Below are 22,260 nucleotides of genomic sequence, written 5' to 3' on the forward strand. Positions count from 1 at the left end.
GAGTCACTGTGATTACAAGTATGTACCACCAAGCTTGGCTGTGAATATGCTTCTTTCCACAATGTGATAGTTTGGATTCTAAATGTCTCCCAAAGGCCCATGTATTAAAATTTCAGTCCTTGGGAAATGCATGTTTGTTAGATGGCAGAACCTTTAAGAGGTGGGGCCTAGTGGGAGGTCTTTAGTTCCCTGGAGATGTGCCTTTGGGGGAAATTGTGGTACCCTCAACCCCCTTCCCACTCTTTTTTGATTCCTATCAGTGTAATGTTATGTGGTCCCTGTCATTGCTACCCAGCACCCCCATCAGAGTCCTAAAAGCAGTGAGTCTATTCATGAACTGGAACCTCTTAAACTGTTTCAAAATAAACATATTTTTTCAGTTACTTATTTCAGGTATTTTGTTATAGCAAAGGAAAGCTGACTAACACACAAAAAAGGAACTTTGCCAATATGATTAGGTTCAGAACCTGGGACCATTTCATGCCATCCACATTCAGAAACTCTTTTCTGAACAGAACACATATCTTTTAACTTTCTTCTACCTCTAAGTAAGTTCTCTGCTCTCGAGGAGCAAGAATCAGCTGGGCTGATCTTGGCAACTCCCCTTTGTTTGGTAGGGTCCATCTTTGTCCCCCAGGAGACCTGACTTTCAGTCTAGATCTGTTCCATGACTTTTTCTACTGAGGAGTTTAAATGCAAATAGGACTCCTCCTATGCCACCCCAATATCTCAGATCAGGGCTAACTAACCAACGCATCCCCAACTGTACCTTAGAAAATGAAACATCTTTTTACATGGAGGGGGACCTGATGGAAGAAACAAAAATGAGTTATGAGAAAAAGGTGATCAGATACAGGAGGCTTCCCACCCACCAGCAGGATGAAAACCTACTGACTGAGCTGGAATTAGGTAAGTGGGGCCAGATTCCAAAAGATCTTAACCACCAGCCAATAGAGATGAGCTTGGTGTTGTGGGCATTGGGCATCCTTGTATACTTTAAAGCTGGAAAGTGATCTAACAGGAGAAGAAAAAAGTGGCCAAATGTCTTAGATTACTCTCGGGCCCATTGCCTGATTTATCTTGGACCCCAAACACACTGACATGTGCAGATTTTCTTAAGATTATTTATTTCAGTTTTAACGTACACAGTGGAGAACTCGATGTGAGCTTGGCTGGATGCTTTAGAGGAAAGGGCTGTGTTGTGCATGCATCTGTTGATGCAACTAGTATCCAGACCATCTGTGGGTGGTTCCTGCCATTCTTAGCAACCCTCCTCTCTTGGAGAATGAAGGCTCCTGCTCTGAGTCACTTGGTGGCTACTGAATTTTATTTTAGGGATGTGTCCTAGATACAGGAGGCTTCCCACCCACCAGGCAGAGGAGAGTGCTCCTCTAGGAGAGGATCCCTATTTGTTGAACGACAGCATGCTGCTCAGGCAGTCTCTCTCTTTTGTCAGAGGCTGGATGAAGAGATGCTCAGCCTTTGATCTCCACCAGCGAGAGCATCCAGAGAGAAAGCTAAGCAGGCCGTTAAGCTTCCAGTCTGAAATGCACCTTCATGTCACTCCATGGAAAGGTGCACGTGCAGATTGTTTCAGTGTTTCAGAAGAATCAGAATCGTAAAATTTAAGAACTAGAAGGGATCTGAGAATCTAACTGCCTACAAATCACATAAATTCCCTTTACAGCTGTTCCAATAAAAGGTCATTCTGCTGCTTCTTGCTAGTGTCCCCTGGCAGAAGACTCTACCTCACAAGGATTTCTAATTCATGGTACCCAGTGAGCTCATATACTGCTATGTGCAGTACTTCTAGAGAGATCGAGTTGTAAATCTAAAACCTTGACAAAAATTGTACCTGTAGATCCAGCAAATTCATGTCGGCGAGTGTATCTAGGAAAATCAATGGATGAATAAACAAATTTATTAGTATTCTTTTCTGTATCCAGTAGTAAGGGGATTATTTGAGTGAATTTATATACGTGTTGTAAGAATGATAAATATTAATATAAAAAACTATAATAGCTAACATTTGCAACACTTACTGTGTGCTGGGCTCTTTCATGAGAGATTTACATATATTATTTCATGTATTCTCCCCTCAGCCCTGTGGGTTTGGTGATATGCCAGTATATCTGAGTGTGTTTTGGAGGCAGAGAGAGTTGGGGGTGGTGTGAACACTTCAATGATTGGAGGACCAGCTAGAAGCATCTCCTCCCACATCTGTCTGGCTTCTGTATTGCTCTTCCTCGCCAGCTGTCTGCCTCCCTGGAGTTGAACAAACCTTGCTCACCCTATCCGTGAGCACTATTACTTTTACTCCCTTCCTGTCAAGGTAGACTCCTGAGAAGGTGGGGATTAGAGGAGGCCTTGGAGGAAAAGGTGAAGGAGCACTAAGAAAAGTTCTGAAGAGGAAAACTGAGTCCTGTAGGTCTTGCAAATGCATAGTCATGTTTCAGTTTTTCGTGTTCCTTGGAAGCTGTAACTCCCACTGGGTTTCTTGTTCTGTCCAGCCTGGAGAAAAGCTATACCATTTCTCAGGACCTTGCACTGTGAACCTCACGATGTCTCTAGTTCTATTCTACTGTCTTTCTAGATTTGAGCATAATAGCATTTGGCTTTCCTGGGACTTGGTTAATTTCTGATGGTTGGAACAGGATTGGAGCACTAAGTTCTCAGTTATACTGAGATCCCTCTGTAAAAGAGGACAGGTTCACACCAAAGAGGTTTTATTTATTTTTTTTCCTTTTAATGCAACTCTTGAAACTTGATCATTTTTTATTATCCAGTATTATTTCAGTAATATAGAATTGGGTTCTTAATAAATCAAAGGAGAAAGATATCAAGTGTGGTAGGTATTGTACTTTAAGTTGATTACAAAAAGCATTTATTGAGGGCTAATCACTAGGAAGTGGATGGAAAATCAATTACACGGTAGTTAAACATCCAATAATATGTGTTTTAGTGAACAATTCATATTAAACACCTCTTATGAAATAATCTGCTATGTTGGAGTTTTCAGGTAGCCACGCTGCATTGGGAGATCTGAGTTAACTCTCAAGGAGCCTGCTGTCCTGTTTTATCAAATAGAATCTGTGGGCCTCATGGGGCTGCTATCCAAGGGTTGGTTTGCTTCTCATGCCAGTACCACGCCTCATGACAGCATAAACACCCACACAGCTTCTCAGAGCTACCATCTAGACTGGGGTCAAAGGCTGTACTGATGTCAGATTAGTCCAAAAGAGCAATTCAGACCAACTGAAGAACTCACTCAGGTGATGATGTGCATTATGATGTTAAAACCTCCAGGTATCCTAGCTACATGAAAAACCATGGGATAGTTTTTAATTCAATTCCAGTCTGTAACAGCAAGAGAGGCCCATCTCTCTTGGCTATATCATCTCCCACATGATACATGAGAAGCAAACACAGAGCTCTTATTTTGAAGCTGTTTGTACATACTATGCGCATGTGAAACTCAGCTCAGCTACTGTTCAGACTTTTCCTTTCAGAGACACTGTCAAATCAAATGTAATTTCAAGGCTGGGAGTATAGCTCAATGGTGGAGCCCTAGCCTATCATACCCAAGGCCCTGGGTTTCATCCCCAGTACAGTAAAAAGAAAGATGTAAATGAATAAATAAACAAACAAACAAATAAAATAAAGGTCTACCAACAACTAAAGAAAAATAAACTAGCCTTAAAAAAGAAAAAGAAAAAAGGAAGGAGTCGCCAGTTTAAAAACCTGCCAAGACACCCCCGTTTCCAACTTTATTAAAAGTTGATCTTAAATTTCCCAACTTTACTTTTGTTCCTGGCTCTATAATTGTATAGCTAATATTTTCCCAGGGGTTCAGTCTACTCCTCTCAAATTAAGCCATGTTAGAGTCCTTCAGTTTAGCCAATTTGCAGATATTTTGCAGTGTTACAGGAGACGTAAAGGAGAGAGCGGAGAGTGGAAGACAAGAAGAAAATAGCAGTGTTCTGATGGCAATTGAAAATGAGGACCGGTGGAGCACAGAGAATACAAAATGGCTATTTTGGAGGTAAAGAGACCTCTGTGGGGAAGGTCAGCCCACAATTGGGAGAAGCTGGGTGGGAAAAGGAGACCAGAAGGGAGTGAGTTATTGTTTCAGAAGATGAGTGCTTTGGCTGCCTTCATGAAGATCATGGAACCAAGCCTGGTAGGTATGAGAATTAGCAGATAGAAATTTGGAATCTAGCCCGGGCAGACTAGATTTCTGGTTCTTTCTGCCATGTGCTAGCTGTGTGTTTAGGAAGCTCTTTAACCCCTCTTCACCCAGAGATGTGATGTCTTAGTACCTATACCAGCTCCTAGGACAGAGCCCGCCCCACCCTCATTACATAATCAAAATGTATTGAACAAAGTATGTAAGTATGATGGCATTTACCTTGCATGGTCATTGTGTCAGGATATATTGCAAAAACCCATGTAGAACATTTAATGTGTTGCCTAGTACATAATCAGTACAGAATTAATAATAGCCGTCATTATTATTACCACTATTATTAGGACAGCCAATCATTTGATTTTCTGTAGCCATTTAATCTTATTATCTAAGTAATGTCCTTCCCATTATGGATATTGGCACCTATTTTATGATCTTTTATCACAGTAACTGACATAAAACATGTTCTCAAGGTGTGTTAAATAAATGAATCAATTAATTTATAGAATTTTAGAGTGGAGAGTAGCCTTACTGAACATCTAAGTCTGGCCTAGATTTTATGAGTAAAGTCTATCAATCCTTTTTGATCATGAACAACTAAATAAAGTATAATAACATTTTATTAATAGGAAAGGTGAGGCCAGACAGATTAGTGGTTTGAGTGAGATGACTCAGTGCATCTCAGTGCATGAGGGTCAAACCAGAATGACAGCCCAGGTCTTATAATTCCCAGTATGGTGGCATGTCCTATCACCCAAGTCTTCCGCTCTTGGGGAAAGCGTGAATGGCTACTGGCAAAGCCTCAAGAACACAGTCTTGGTCATAACCACTCATTCTGCAGATTTGGAAGTTTCAAGGTCATTTCTTGAGTTCCCATATCTAATCCTTGGGTCCTTGTTCTCAGAGGAGTTGAGAGCTCCTTCTAGAGTGCTGGGTTCTAATTTGACAATCTCTGTCATTCTGCCTGGGGCTTGAGACTATCTGAATTTCCCAATACCCAGCTCAGTGTCTGGGATACTGAGAGGCCCCAGCTTACAGCAGTCACCATAGGCTGTGGTGAGGGCTCATGAACAGTGCCAGGTGGACGGTGGAGGAGGGCAGTGCGTTTGGGGAGGAAAGCAGTGGCTCATCCATTGCTTGGGCAGTACCTTGGCTCACATGTTGGATTGGCCAAAGGAAGTATAGAAAGAGGAACCAGAGCAGAGGCAATTTGGTGGCTGTGGGGTCACTAGAAGCTAGTAAGGTGCCTGGGGACCTGTATCCAGGACAAACTGGGCATCATTTCCCTTCCATCCTCCTTTACTACAGGTCCACCCCTTCCAAAAGGTCTTGACACAGTGATGGATACTCAATGTGTATTTGATGAATGAATGAACAAACCCATGTAATGAACAAAATTTTACAACTAAATGGGACCCTAATGTACCTCAAGTAATGAATACAACCAATATCATTTCAGTCTTTAATTCCAACAAAGCAACTCATCTAGCACTGATAGAAGCTTGGAAACAGAATGTATCATCATCAACATGATTATTATTATCACCACCATCATGGTGGTCTACCTGGGATTTTACAGAAACCAGAAGGCTTAAATATAGGAGGCTGTGTGGAGGAAGAACATCTGTAGTGAGTCTAACAAGGCAATTAGGGTGGAGGTAGGTTAGCAGCTTCCCCTGAAGGCACCAAGAACCAGAGTTCTGTTTGCCCACTGCCTGAGGGGACATTTCTAAAGATTTGCTAAATTGCAAGTACAGATTAAAATGGTACTGGAATGGCCCCAGGCCACATTCTTCTAGGGACCTTGTGGAGAAAAGGGGAGGGAAGAATGGTTTCTTTGAAAAGAAGTAGATGTGCAGGGCCTGAAAAGGGGTAAGGAAAGAAACTTAGAAAACACTACACAGTCTCTCCAGGAATGAGGTGTTTTCCCTGACAGAGCCGTCAGAGCGACTCTTGTGGTTCAACGTTGCTGATATGCAGCTGAGAAGCTACAGATACTGGGACACCTGAGCAGGATTGAAATGGTTTTGTCATTACAAAAAATCACACTGGACAGGAGAGAGGTTTGGGGGTTGGGGGTTCCCCTGAGAACATGGGCCGAGAATCTGCAAACGTGTCAAAGCAGTTTTGTCATTGCCAAAGCAAACCAAAAGCGAAGCATAATGGAGAACTCGAGGCAGACAGAGTCTGTCAGTGAGATTTAATTTGTTTCAGAACAGAGAGAGTTGCGAGGGCCCTGGCTCTTGATTGGAGTGGACAGCAGAGAGGTAGAATCGCGCAGGGCTGGAGCGATTCATTCCAGATAGTACTCTGGTAAACCAATCAGATAAACCTCTTCATTAGGGTCTTGAATAAAAGGCAAGTGGAAAGAGGGCAGAGCACAGCCTGTAGATTAAATTTGGTCGGAGCCAATATCTGACAATCCCCCATGCTGTTATCCAAATGAAAGCTAATGCAACTATGAATTAGCAGCCCCAGGAGCAATGGAGGAGGGAATTCAATTCTCTCCGACTCAGCTCCAGCCCAGACTGAGAGAGGAGTAGGAGTCAAGGGAGACTGGTGTGGCTGTCTCTCCAGGCAGGCAGGTGTTGCGCAGGGGTGATGCGCCCCAAGTGGGCACGCCTTAGACTATGGACTGCATGCAGACTAGCCTGTCCTGGACTGGCCAGCTAAGACAGAAAGGCAGATTTTGATCTTGATGGTGACTGGAAGGTCCATGCTGAGTTCTAGAAGGTGTCAGTAAACAAGGACCCCCCCCCCCATTCTCTCACCTTCCTCCGGCCAAACTTGAGTATTATTCTTTCCTCACAGTGAGCCCTGAACAGTTTCTTGCCCTGCTGTTTGACATCTGACCTGAATCAAATGATAGTATGTGTCTCCCAAACCTTGAAATTGGCCACTTGATTATTTTGTTTTCATTTATTCAAATGGAATGTTACTGAAAGGAAGAGGACAAAGGGGAGTGTAGGTGTCGTTCCCTCACTTATGGAGATCGCCCTTTAATGCCTCCCTTGGAGGAAATGCCTGCCCTTTATCCCTAGCATCAGTCATTTTGGTACCGGTGATCCTGCAGCCCTGCCCTTTCCCCTGCCCTCCACTCCAGGTGACACTTACGCTGCAATCTATTCGATTTGAATGCATTACTCTTCATTTATCTTTCTGTCTGCTGATTTAATCTTGTCCTGGCTCGCCCTTCACCCATGCTCTGTGGCATGGTGTAAAGGGACTCACTACACTCCTGGGCAATTCTATTTGTACAACACAATATATAAAGGGGGCCTTCTTTGGATGATGTTGGTGATAACGATATCAGATTGTACCAAGGAGGGCAGAGAAAAGCTGTGATTCTTTCAGGAGTGAGGCATTGTGGTGGAGATGGAATCTCCCTCACCTGTCCCTGGAACAAGGCTTTAACTGTGAGTAGGCGGGTGAGAGGAGGGAACAGATGAATGTTTTACCATGGGAGCAACTTGAGGCCCAGAGGCACCAAAGACCAATCCTGAGACCCCAAAGAGAAGGGCCCAGCAAAGAAACCCCTGATGAGGACATTGGTCAGAGGTTGGTGCAAGTGAGTGTGCTGAAGCAGAGGCTTGTCCGGAGCAACTCTGCAGTGGGTGGGGATTTGAAGGGCTATGTCGGGTTAAAAGCTCATAACGTTTCTATTCATAGCAACATAGCATCCTTAGTGTAACAAATTGGAGCTCCTGCCTTACTTCCCGCTTGTCAACAAGCAGTGCCTTGGATCCCTGTATGTGTGTGGGGGAAAGGGGGAATCACCAAACAACTTGGCTCTGAGACACTGAGAGAAAAATGAGAGAGAAGGAATTATGAGATTGTGAGACTTCATCGACAGCAGCAACCCTGAAGGTGGAGGCTGCCCCTGCCAACCCCAGGCTTCCAGGGGAGCCCCCAGGGGAAGTGTCTGTGGAGTGGCCTTACAGAGAGAGCAGGGGAGAGGGCAAGTGCATTTAGATCTCTGAGACTGCATTACACTGAAGGACTTCATTCATTAAAATAATATACAAAACACCCTCCAGCACACACCACATGACTCCCAGGATGAATGCAAGTTGTAGTCTCAGGCTGCCTCTCCATGATGCTCCAGTAATGAGTGACTGTCTCCAGCTGGGAGAGGAGGCGAGGGCATGGACATGGCCTGGGGGCAGGGGGTTCCACAGAATGGGTGGAATCTGGGCTTATATCCTTGCCTGGATCCTTTGTGACCAGGCTGCTGAGATCACATCATTGCCTTGCCAGAGTGATACAGTGGTCAGTATGAATGGTGCCCTTTGCAACACTGGAGACCATACTTTTGTTGATGATGGTGATGAGAACAGTGACATTACTAATATTGTGTCAAATGTATTCAGTGCCTACTATGTGCCAGCCATCTTATTAGGGGTCTAAGATGAATTTATCATTTTATTCTTTACTCATCTGCATGATTGAGAATGCTATTATTCCAAATTATTAAAGAGAAAACTAAGACTCAGAGATTAATAACTTGATCACAGTTATAAAGTTCCTTAGTGATGTACAGTGCAAAAATATTAATCATTGGGAGAACACGTTCAGGACTCCATAGAGTATGCTAAGTTCCAGGATACTTGAACCCGAAGGGTATTTAGATATCATCTTCCCCCAGTCTTTCTTAAAAATTGAAGCTCAGAGAACTGAAAATTTTCTACAAGATTATGCCACTAGAAAATGAAAAAGCTGGTATTAAAGTCTAACCCTTCTGAATTCTTATCCTCTGTTCTTTTCCCCTTGACACATGCCTATAATCCCAGCTAACTTGGGAAGTCGAGGCAGGAGGATTGCCAGTTTGAGGACAGCCTTGGCAGCTTAGTGGGATCCTGTCTCAAAATAAAAAATAAAAAGGGTTGGGGATGTAGCTCAGTGTGACAGTGCCCTTCAATTTAATCCCCAGTGCCAGAAGAAAAATTTTTCAAAAAAGGGCTGGGATATTTTGTTCTGTCCCTGCAATCTTTGCTCACTCAGGTTCATGCCTAAAGTTTGAGAAAGGTTGGCGGGGAAAGAGTGGGAAAATGACCTAATAGGCCTTCATCATTCACCTGAGTAACCAATGTCCAGGCAGGAATAAAGTCCGGGCCAGTTGATGTGCCATGCAAGCTGTCTGCCTAAGAAATACCTGGAGAGTGATTTTTAAAATGCTGATTTTTAAGCCCCACGCCCAAAAATTCTGATCTGTAAGTTTTGATTAGGCTTCATTTATATACAGTTTTACATCACTTCCCAGGTGATTCTGATTATTGGCCAGGCTTGAAGCCACTTCTGAAGGCTCTAATATCATCAGACAAACACAGTGAAACTGAAGAGATTAGGAGGCTCTGTGGGCAGCTAAATGAAAGATGGTGTGGGGGCTGTTTGCTTGCTTGCTTGACTCTAACTCCTGGACCACTGCCCCAAAGGATGCTGAGGATGAATCCAACACCAAGGGACAAGAGAAAGTGAACAAGAAAAAGAAACGGGGGTGGGGTAGGCAAGAGAAAGTAGAATGTGTATGACCCATTATTTTCATGCAGATGAAATTTTTAGTAATTACAACTTCTGCACAAGCAAAGATTCAATTGAAATAGAATCTTGAACAATGTCTGAATAATCCAGATCAATTCCCCATGTAGGCATTGTCCTTGGGATCAATGTCCTTGGGATCAAGTTTCCTTCAATCCAGGTAATTTTCTGGATAAGTGAGGCCACTCCTATTAGCCAAAACCAATGAAAAGTAACCTAGTCATAAGTGAATTAACTGGGATAACTCAAGCTGATGTATCTGAAGGAGATGAGGGAACCAGAGCACAGTATCCAAATAGCTTCCTGACAGCCCTGGCCTTATCTGGTCCTATTGCCAGGCTCCTAAAGTGAACCAGGATGCGATCCATGGTTGGAAGGAATATGGCAAGTTCAATACTAAGAACATGGTCTTAGAATTTATAATGAATGTCTGGTCACTTTCTAGTATGGCAGAGGAAGGAGAATGAAACACACACACACACACACACACACACACACACACACACCCATAGACATGGAGAAAAGTTACTTCTCTCTGTTGTAAATTTAAATGAAGTCCAGAGTAGTGAAGGCCATTTGTAAGGTCTGCTGAGCTAATGGATTCATAATGACTTTTAAAGCTTCACTCGGGTAAGAAATACTGTTCATTTTTTAATTGCATATAATTATACTTTTTCATAATCTAGGGCGGCATAGCAAAAGTAAATCTACTAGCTTAATTATAAATCTTTTTATTATCTGGAACCCTGCTGAAATAAAAGGAACAAGAAACAACTATTGTTTTTCTAATCTAGGGGAAAAGATTTAAACAGTATAGACCCTCAATGTTAAATGAATTACGATGCTTTTGATGGGAGAACACTGGTCTGCCTCCCATTCTTCACCCCTCTGGGAAAGGCTGACTGGGGTACTCAGATCTGCCTGTGCTGCACACTGCCTCCTATCCTGGAGCATCTATCTGTTCAGTAAGCTAAAACAGTCCATTTTCACCCCATCGGTGGACTGTGGGTAAAGTTTAAGGCTTGAATGGGATGGAGGTTGGCAAGGGAGGGTGGAGGAGGGGAAGTTCCCTGGGGCCTAATCAGATTTTTCTTTTTAGTGCGTTTCTCCTAATTATTTCCCCCAGGCCCTTGTATGACACTGTGGCTCTCTCACGTCACCAGGAGTGACTCTGGGGAAGGAGACTTGTCTCTGAGGGGTGCAGGATGATAAGATTCAGTGCTCTCATGGTGATAAGATTTGCTGAAACCTCAGTTTCTTGTAAGGTAAATGCTGACTCAATCATACATGCAGAACTAGAACCATCTGGGAGGAGCAAGGACAAGTTTGGGGCTACACGGTAGTGACTGTGGGGAGAGAGTGATACATTTCTTATAAAGTTACCAGTGTGGACCCTCCAAGTCCAACTCTCCATTTTGTCTCCTCATCTCACAAAAGGGAGAGATTCTTGGGGCTTTCCAGAGGAATTCTCTAGGAGGCAGCAGCTGGGGTTGTCAGGAGAGGCTCTTCCTGTTGGAACCTGGGAAAATACGTTAGCCCCTAGGTGGCACCATCCAGAACCCTTGTGGAGAGCCACTGAGGTCTGTTTTCCTAGCTCAGAAATCCATGATCCCTTGCAAGGCTCCTCCATCAGTTCTGGATGCCCCTTGTTTAAGTGAATCAATTATTCAGTCATTGTTTGGTGGGGGGAGCCCAGAAAGAAAAACCAATTAAGCTCTTAAAGGTTGAACAACTCATTTGGGTCCAATGGAGATGAATGATGTTGCTGCCCATCTCAGAAGGGGGAGATGCGAAACGACAGCAGTTTGCAATTAACATCTCCAAATCCCTCTGCGCAGCTTTTTACCACCTTTCTGTAAGTCCAACCCAACAGGCACAGACTCCCGTGACAGCTCAAGTATGCTACACACTGCCAGTCCTGTCTGTAGATTAGCAGCAGCAGCTACCACTGGTTGCACTTATGTGTGCTCCTGGTGCTAAGTGCATTCTTCTCTCACGGAGGCCTTTGCCCCTGCAACCAGCTCTTCTGGTCTTTACTGGAGACATCTTTGTCCTCTTGCTTGTTCTGGGCCCAACTGTTTGGCCTGATGCTACTGTAAAGTGGTGTTTTAATATTTAACTCCTTCTCTAGAGAGAGGCAGATTCTCTCATCTTCAGTAGAAAGCTCCCCTAAGTTCCCCTACCAACCGTAGTCAGTGTGTGCTTCCTGGAAGAGGTAGACGTGGAGATACAAAGGTGTCAAAGGTGTCAAAACTTCCTTCCCACCGCAGTTTAAAGTATAAAGATCGCAGAGCACACACACAAACATTGGCTTGGTAGCCCAAATCCTACTAATGATCACCAAGGTCCATTTCCTAGTCTATGAGGGCTTTAACCAGTGGAGACAGACAGCTTATCACTTAATCCTAGAAAGCATGTTTTATCCCTTTAAACTTCCCCTCACAGCAGACAAGACACATGTTATCGGCTTACTACCTATGTGATCTTGAGCCATTTACTTGACCTTTCTTAGTCTCAGTATACTCATCCGTAAAATAGGGATAGCAATGCTTTACCTGCAGGGTTGCAAGAATTCGAGAACATAGGAAAGTCAAATGCCTAGTAAGGCCAGAGGCCTGGCACCTACTCAGTGCTCAGGAAGTAGTTTTTGTTTTGTTTTGTTTTTTTGCTACTATGATTCGATTCAGAAAACCTGCTCTTCTTGCCGGCAGTTTGACCTTGGATGGGTTGTAGTTTTTCCAAGACTTAGTTTTTGCCTCTATGAAGTGTGACTGACAATTTCTGCCTTGTTCAACAGGAAAGAATGCATTTGTCTCACTTAGCTCAACTTCCAGGGAGATGCTGCTAGAGTCGATTCCCCAGCGTTAACTGCACCAGGTCCAGCATCTCTGTGACTCTGTTGGGCCTGCTTGGCCTTTCCTACCCCGCTCTTCCCTCACCACACCAATGGGACCCCTGTTCTTTCAAAGCACATCCTGGTTCCGGGCATAGAGAAGTGGGGAGAGGAAGAGACTGAATATCTGCCTCTTTGTATCTGAAAAGCAAATGCTTTCCCCAAAGCTCCCCTCCCCACCCCAGCAAATTTATGCTCATGCCTCCTTGACCGGAACTTGGACAGCTACTAAGCCTGTCAGCCAGTGTCTGCCACTTCTAATGATGGAGTCACTATAAGAATAGACGTGCTAGTGTTATGTTAAAACACTATGTAAGTGCTCTACAAAAGTAAGTTGTTATCCCTGCCCAGGGCCTGGTACCAAGGAGAGGCCAGTCAAGTGGTAAGTGATAACTATATTGTTCAGGCCTTTTAACCCACAGTGAGATAAATGGAAGGTAGTGGAAAGGCGATGGTTGTTTTAGTCCTAGCTGACAGGTCATATCCTCTTTCTGGCTAAGCCGGAGGTTATCCTGTTTCATTCTGCCAGTGAGATGATGCTTGGATTGGACCTGTGGCTTCAATCGTCTCTGCTTGATATAAGCATGAGGCTATGTCCTAGATAAATACGGCGAATTTCTAGGAACAGCAGGAGGTATTCCTGAAAGACTCATTCACCAGTAATGGGATTATGTTAAATTAATGATAGGAAGTGTCCTTAATGTGTGCCTCCCCATTCATGTAGCCTCCTAACGTCCTTAATAAACATCTGCTATTTTTTTAACAGCTTTATTGAGGTATAATTTATGTACCATAAAATGCACTGTTTTAAGTTTGCAATTGATTGGATCTTAGTAAATTTACACAATTGTGCAACTATCACTACAATGCAGTTTTAGAACAGTCCCATATCCCTGGAAAGAACCTTCTTGCCAATTTGCAGACAGTCCGCATTCCCACCCCAGCTGCAGACAGTGATGATTCTACTTTCTGTCACTAAAGATTGTTTTTTCCTAGATATTTCATATCATTGAAGTTGTACAATACAATACATGGTGGTCTTTTGCATCTGATTTCTTTCACATAGCATGTTTTTGAGGCATATCCATGTGGTAGAGCAGTGGTGTGTTGTATTTGATTGCAGAACTATTCTGCTATATAGGTATACCACATTTTGCTTATCCTTTCACAAGCTGATAGGCATTCAGATTTTTTCCACTTATGGCTATTATAGATAATGCAGCTGTGACATCTATGTATGTGTCTTTGTGTGGACATATGTTTTCATATCTCTTGAATAGATATCTAGGAGTACAATTTCTCAGTGGTAAATTTATGTTAAATTTTTTGGAGGTAGGGGAACTAAACATTGAACCCAGGGATGCTTTACCACTGAGTTACACCTCCCCCCCATCCATTTATTTATTTTTGTTTGTTTGTTTGTTTTGAGATAGGGTTTTGTTAAGTTGCCCTGGCTGGCCTTGAACTTGGGATTTTCCTTCTTCAGCTTCCAAAGTTACTGGGATTACAGGTGTACATTATGCGCCCAGCTGTGTTTAACATTTTAAGAACGTGCCTGACAGTTTTCCAAAGTGGCTACAATATTTTACCTTCCTGCCAACAGTAGATGAATGAGGGTTCCAGTTCCTTCACACTGTCACCAACATCTGTTATTATTTGTCTTTTTCCACATTTTTATTTGTTTCTTTTAGATATATATGACAGTAGAGTGTATTTTGACATATTAAACATACATGGAATATACCTTCCCATTCTTGTGGTTGTACATGATGTGGAGTTACACTGGGCGTGTTTTCATATATGAACATAGGAAAGCTATGTCTGATTCATTCTACTGTCTTTCCATGGCCCCTCCCTTCCCTTCATTCCTCTTTGTCTAATCCAAAGAACTTCTATTCTTCCCCCCATTATTATGTGTTAGCTAGCATCTGCATATCAGAGAAAACATTCATCCTTTGGTTTGGGAGATTTGTTTACTTCACTTAGCATGATAGTTTCCAGTTCTATCCATTTACTGGCAAATGCCATAATTTCATTCTTCTTTATGGCTGAGTAATACTCCATTGTATATATATATATCACATTTTCTTTATCCATTCATCTGTTGAAGGGCACCTAGTCTTTTTGATTATAGCCATTCTAGTGAGTGTGAAGTAGTAACTCGTTGTAGTTTTAATTTTATTTCCCTAATGACTAATGATGTTAAGCATTTTTCCATGTACTTATTAGCTGTTGGCATATCTTACATGGTGAAATGTCTCTTCAAGACTGGTGTCCATTTTAAAAGTAGATTTTACTTTTTAGTGTAGCTTTAGATTCACACCAAAATTGAACAGAAAGTACAAAGTTGCCATATATGCTCTACCCCCATACAGACATAGCCTTCCCTACTAGCAGTATACCCCACCCCCACCCCAGAATGGTACATTTGTTTTACAAATGATGAAACTGCACTGACAATTGTTATCATCACATTGGGGTTCACTCTTATTGCTGTACATTTTCTGGGTTTGTAAAAACATTATGACAGGTATCCACCATTCCAGCACTACTATGGTATTTTCACCACCTTAAAAATCTTACTATTCTCTCTCCACCAACCCCTACAACCACTGATTTTTTTTTACTCTTTCCATAGTTTTGCCTTTTCTAGAATTTCATGGAGTTGGAATCATATAACATGTAGCCTTTTCAGATTGCCTTCTGTCACTCACTCACATACATTTAAATTTCCTCCATGTAGTTTTCATAATTTGATGGCTCACTTCTTTTAGCACTGAATGATATTCCATTGTCTAGGTGTATTGCAGTTGGTTATCATCCACCTACTAGAAGACATCTAAGTTGTTTCCAAGTGTTGGCAATCATGAACAAAATTGCTATGAACATCCATTTGTAGGTTTTGTATTTGGGTAAACACCAAGGAAGTTAATTACTGCAACTTACAGAAAGAATATGTTTAATTTTATCAGAAACTGACCAACTGCCTTTGAAATGACAGGACCATTGAATATCCAACAGCAATGAATGAGAGTTCATATTGCTCTATATGCTTGCCCGTATTTACCATTGTCAGTGTTAGACTTTGGCCATTTTAATAAATGTGTAGTGGTATCTCCTTGTTCAATATGAAATTCCTTCTTGACATCTGAGGCTGAGCATCTTTTCATTGTTTATATGCTGCCTATTAATCTTCTTTAGTGAGGTATCATATTAAGACCTGTGGCTCTTTTTTTTATTATTAGGTTGTTGGTGTTCTTATTGTCAAGTACTCAGAATTCTTTATATATTTTGGGAACAGTTCTTTATCAGATAGAACTTTGGCAAATATTTTCTCTCAGTCTGTGACTTATCTTCTCATTCTCTTGACTTTGTCTATTTTTGAAATATGTTGTTAGTTTTCTTATTATTGAGCTTTAAGAGTTCTTTATAAGCTCTGAATACAAGTTATTCGTCAAGTATATAATTTACAAAATGATCTCCCAGTGTGTGGCTTCTCTCTTCATTTTCTTAATAGTGTCTTTTTGAGAATGTGCAAAAGTTTTTAATTTTGATGAAGTCGAAATTCTGAATATTTTTCTATGACTTGTACTTTGAGTTTGTATTGAAACACCCAAGGTCACAAGGGTTCTCTTTTATGTTTTCATCTAATTGTTCTATTCTTTAGCTCTTCCATTTATATTAATATCAATTTTTGGTAGTTTATATGTATGCTTTGAGACTTGAGTCTAGATTCATATTTTTCTATGTGAGTAGCTGGTTGCCAGAACAATAATAGTTCTTGCTGAGAAAACTGTTCTCCCTTTGAATTAATTGTTTTGGTGCCTTCTTTAAAAAGATTAGTTGACCATAGGTGTAAGAATTTATTTCTGAACTTCATTTCTGCTCTCTTGACCTGTATGATTGTCATTATGTTAATACCACACCATGAGGATTGCTATAACTTTATAACGTGATTGAAAAACAGAAAGTATGAATCTTCCTACTTTCTTTTCTCCCAGTGTTTTTTTCTATTCTGGTCCTCTCTGTATTTTCATATAAATTTTGGGTTGGATTGTCAGTTTCTGAGGGAAAAAATAAAACTTGGTGAAATTTTGAAAGGACTTGTGTAGAATCCAAAGCTGATTTGGGAACAATTGCCATCTTAACATTTTTGAATTTTCCTAACCGTTAGGAAAATGTCTTTCCATGTTAGATCTTTAATTTCTCTCAGCAATGATTTTTCAAGTAAAAAGTGTGTAAATGTTTCACTTTGTTCAATTTATTTCTATTATTTTATTTTTCATGTTATTGTGAGTAGACTTTTTTCTTAATTTCATTTTTGGATCATTGCCTATATTCAGAAATGAAATTAATTATTGCATATTGATCTTGTGTCTTAAGACCTTGCTGAACTCATTTATTAATTCTAGTGTTTTTTCTTTTTTGGAAAAGAAAAAATACTTTGTTGTTGTTGTTTGTTTGTTTGTTTGTTTTACATAAAGGAACATCTATAAATAGAGACAATTTTCCTTCTTCCTTCCTCTCATCCTGGTTGCCATGTATCTGTTATTGAACTTGAGATTTATTTTATAAAACACTCAGAAAGAGTACAAAGGAGGTCCCCAGGGCAGGTAAGGTGATGAGTCGGGGGCGGGGGGTTGGTGACAGAGGGGTAGTGGTGATGGAGGCAGGGTGTTTCAAATTGGGCTGGGATGGTAGAAGGGACCAGAAAATACCAACCAGGCTGCAATGAGATCAGGCTCACTTGGTCATTTTCCAAAGATCCATAATAAAAGAACTGACACAGGAAAGACATGCTAAGGTTAGACCACATGCCAAGGTTAGACCGTAGGAGTTTGAAGATGAGACAGAAAACATGTGCTCATTGAGTCCATTTCAGAGAAGTTATATTTTCACTCTGTTCTGTGAAGAAATGCTTTGCTCCCTTCCCATTAATTTGGATATCCCTTTTACTTAATCAGACACTGGCTACCCCTTTCAAATGCAAACAGTGCAGTCATGACACAAGGTAGCCATTTGAAGAACCAAGAAGACCTTGTGTATTTGAGCTCATTTACCATCACACTAGCAAAATTCCTAGCACTACTAGCCACACCTTTTCTCAGCAAATCACCTTTTAAATAATCCCTCATTATTTAACAGGCAATGGCTATTATGGCTATGTGAGCTGTTATCTGTTTATGTTGACTATTAATAAATTATTAGACCATATTGTGTGGGTTTTAATAACTCCATAGGAAGAGGAGTGTGGCCAGGAGGTGAAATCTCAAGCAATTACACATTTGTAGTTTGAGTTTATTTTGTTCTAACACATAGAAGCTGTTCACTTACAAGCAAATTAAATACATAGGCCTTTTGCCCTCACTTAGGATTCTGGCCATGCGTGGGGAAGGAACTCAGAGCAGATGCACAATTCCTGGTGGGAATAGCCTGCTGGGGGTAGCCGTAGCCGGGACTGCCCAAGGCATGAGCGTGATGCTTGTGAGGTTGAATGCATTAAGTCTCGCCTTTTCTGCATGGGCAGAAAACCTCTATAAGGACAGAAATGTTGACGGTCATATTGGTGCGCAGCTAAGCGAGGCTTTAAAATGCATCATTCTCAATCAGCCTTGAAATAGCCCCCCCACACTCAATTGGACCGCTTGACTGCTTCCCAGATGAGACACAGGAAGCCACACTACACCCCTCACATATACGTCCTTGCTTGTTGGAGACAAACAGGGGAGATGCTGTTTAGAAACCAGGATGAGAGTGTCAGTGGGGGGAATTCTTGATGAACTCTGCTCTGGGAGGTCAGGCACAGGCAGAGAATACACCAGGCTTCAGCGGCAAAATGGAAATGGACTCAAATCATTTTTGTGTCAGCCAGGATTTTAAAATCAATACTGAGCCTCCTTGATACATTCTTATTCGTTTTCTTCTTTTCTTGCTGTCTACTGAGGGTGATGATAAATTTCCTTCTCCAGGTAGCTGTAGAAATAAAATCCTCATCCTCTCCTTGGTGCAAGTACACCTCCTCCATGCTCTGCCATCTAGGTGAGGATGCTCCTCATTCGTGGTGCACGGAGGGTGTCAAGGTGCCTTGCTTCTCTGCATCACTAGTCACCTTTTTTCCCCCATTGCTAGACGGGGAACAGATCTACTGTCCTTGCCTCATTGCTGCCATCTCGAAACAGGTGACCGTCTTTCCTAGGATGTTATAAGGGGGAATGGATACAGGTATCTGACTGCCTCTATTCTACTGAATTCTATTGAATTATTTAGCCAATACTACCCCTAAGGATCCCCATTCTTACACTTGCAGCTAGAAATCTAGAGTTGGACATAAAACAGCTTCTTTCTCTATTATAGCAATCCCAGAGGGTTGACTTAGGGCAGCGTTCAGAAAATAGCATTTAAGATTGTCCCAAAGTCAGAATTCCACAAAATGTGTTCCTGGAGAATGAGGAAGTCCTTCTTTGTATCTTTTTTCTCTTTCACATAACCAACAGTGAGTACTTGTGAAGTGATAGACAGGAAGGGAAGGAAGTGTGAAAAAGGAAAGGAAGAAAGGAGAAAGGAAGAGATGAAGGAACGAAGAAAGGAAGGAGAGAGGGAGGCAGGGAAAATGGAGGGAGAGAGGGCAGGTTCGTTCTAGATTCCTGTCTATTCATTCAGCCATTCACTTGATCAGTCAGTCACTCTTGCTTTCAACACATGTTCTGTGTCTGCAGTCTATAAAGGGTGGGCCCTGTGCTGGGTCCTGAAGACCCAGCAATGCCCATGGAAAGGCCTTTCCCTTGAGGAGCTTGTTGATGAGTTGGAGATGCAGGCATGAGTGGACAGACAGATGGGAACTGTGAGCTGTAGGCTGGGGGAAGCGCAGAGGGCAGTGGGAGCTTAACCCTCCAAAGCTGCCCTAGAGCTGTCTATACTCACCTTGTATAAGACTGGATTCAGGCAGAGAGAACAGATGTGCCAGGCCTGGAGAGAAATCACTATCTGGCGAGCCCAGGATGTCAGGATAGCTAGGAAAGAGCATGTGCAGAGGAGGCTGGTGGGCAATGAGGTGAAGGTGCTGCCCTGTCTGTGGCTCTTCAGAGCCTGCTAAACTCTGCAAAGGATTTGGGGCACAATTCTGAGAGCAAGGAGGAGTGCTGAGGGCAATGATGTAGGGAAGCAAAATGAGCAGATACGTAGAGTTTTAAGACCCCTGTGACTACAATGGACATGGAATGGGTTGGTGGGGCAGGGCAGAATGCAGGGAAGCCATTGTGAAGAAGACAGTGGCCTGGACTACGGTGGTGGTTTAGGGATGAAGAGAATCCAGTGGCCCACCCCTCCTCCACAGTGGGCTTCCTTAGCTCAGGCTCCAAGATTGATGTCAGGGAAGGGTGGAAGATTTTAATCAAGAGAATACATGTGTGATAAAAAAAAAAGGTTTTAAGTTTGGAGAAGACTTGAGGAGGGAAAGGAGCCCTCCTGCCACAGAGTCTTGGGGGCTTAGGAAAGGTGAGGAGGGATCAGCAGCCAACTCTGTGTTAGGGCAGGGAGGTAAGGGCATGAAGCAGGGAGTTGGACCCTCCTGGAGCAGCCCCATTCCAATGCACTGAACACAGGGCTCGAGGGGCAAGGGCGAGGCAAACATCATAAAGAATGGTGGAAGAGAGGGCTTTGGAGTGCACAATGAGGTTCATTCATGAACTTACCAAGTTGCTCCTGTTGCCACAGTAACACGTCAAGGATTTTGCAGATCTGGGAGAGAGAGAGAGGGGGAAAAAAAAAAAAAACAAACCAAAACAAAAAAACCCTGAGTTACAGTACTCAAAGCAAATTAGGTCACTGTTACGAGTTATTAATTTTAATGCATTAAGAAAAGTGTGCAGAGGGGAGTGAAGGTTTTTTTTTTTAACACAGCAAATGGGAAACAGCAAAAAGTACAACAATAATTATGCTGAAAGCAAAGTGAAGTGTTCCATAAAATGTAAGAAATGAACAAATTACATGCCCCTCCTTCCTCTTCCCTCAAGTGTAGTTAGGAGTTGGTGAGGTGGGGGTGGGGTGGCTCCCCACAGCCCCCTGATGCAATTACAAGCTCTCATCTCTCTTCTTTGTGTATGTCGCGTGGTGTTACTTAAGCCAGGCTGGAATTCAGCAATGGAAAGAAAGCACAGAGGGCCATTTTTCTGGGCTGAGTTATGTTTAGCACAGAATTGCTCTTAGGCAAATGTGCAGCCTGATGAGGGGAAATTGGAAGCCATGAATAGATTCTCCAGGAACTTTGGTACCCAAGGGGACTCCAGCAGCCTGGTGTTTTTGGTTTCTGGGCCCGTTGACTCACTGTAGCAGCCTACTTCCCCGATGGAGCGCTGGGTCTCCCTGCTGCAAAACTGGGTCATGCGTCGCTCTGATTTGGAGAGGCTTTGTTTGGTGTCATTCAGTCTCATTTTATTTAATTCTTTTGTTGTCTCATTTTTATTTGTTGGCTTTCTGTTTGGTTTTGCTTTGCATCTTTTTTTGAGGGGGGACAAGTCAGAAAATTTTGCATTCTACGTGGCATCCTGTGTGGAATTGACCTCCTTTATCCCATATGTCTGCCTCCCATCCAGACGCCATGTCCATCTTCCTGTGCACACCCTCATCTCCAATGCCCACATCTCACTCTTTGACTCCCTGTCTGGATGGTATTCAGCCATTGGGTGCATTTTGGATGGAGGAAGAGGTGCTGGGACTTAACCCCATGCTGTAGTCACATCACATCCCTGAATTTCTGGAGTATTAACCACCCTGTGGTCTTTAAAACCCCCTTCTTTGGCTTCTAATGTAATTTTTTTTTTCTCTTGTGCCTTTCTTCTCTTGCTGTCCATACTCAGCCTCAAAAACAGTTGGCTTTTAAACCCTTTCCCACTCTCTGAACCTAGACCCTTGTCCACATTTTTTCTTTTTTCTATTTTCTTTTCTCCCCCCCACCCCCCCATACCAGGGATGGAACAGGACTTTGCACATGTTATTGCAAGTGCTCTACCACTGAGCGGCATCCCCAGCTCCTCCTTGTCCACATTCTTAAAAGTTCCCATGGGACATGTACATTTGAACTTGACCTCTTTCTCTCTTTTCTCTCTCTCTTCTTTCTCTCTCTCTCCTCTCTCTTCTCTCTCTCTCCATTCTTCCTTTTTTTCTCTTCTCTTGTTCTCTCTCATTCCTTCTTCATGCCAACTTATTTGTTTTATTTATTGTCATAGTTTACAATTATAGATTTGCACATGAATCCCAAGTTCAAACTTTGCCCATAAACTTTTTTTTATTTTTATTTTTTATTTGTTTTAATTAGTTATACATGATAGTAGAATGTATTTTGACATAATGTACATATATGGAGTATAATTTCTTATTCTTCTGGTTGTACGTGATATAGAATTGCATTGGTTGTGTAATCATATATGCACATAGGATAGTAATGTCTGATTCATTCTACTGTTTTTCCTGTTCACATTCCTCCTCCCTTTACTTTATTCCCCTTTGTCTAATCCAAAGTACTTCCGTTCTTCCCGACCCCCATCACTTATTGTCAGTTAGCATCGGCATATCAGAGAAAACATTTGGCCTTTGGTTTTTTGGGTTTGGCTTATTTCACTTAACATTATATACCTAAGCTCGGAGAAAC

This window comes from Callospermophilus lateralis, chromosome 2 (assembly GCF_048772815.1).
Source record: "Callospermophilus lateralis isolate mCalLat2 chromosome 2, mCalLat2.hap1, whole genome shotgun sequence".
Taxonomy (NCBI): Eukaryota; Metazoa; Chordata; class Mammalia; order Rodentia; family Sciuridae; genus Callospermophilus; species Callospermophilus lateralis.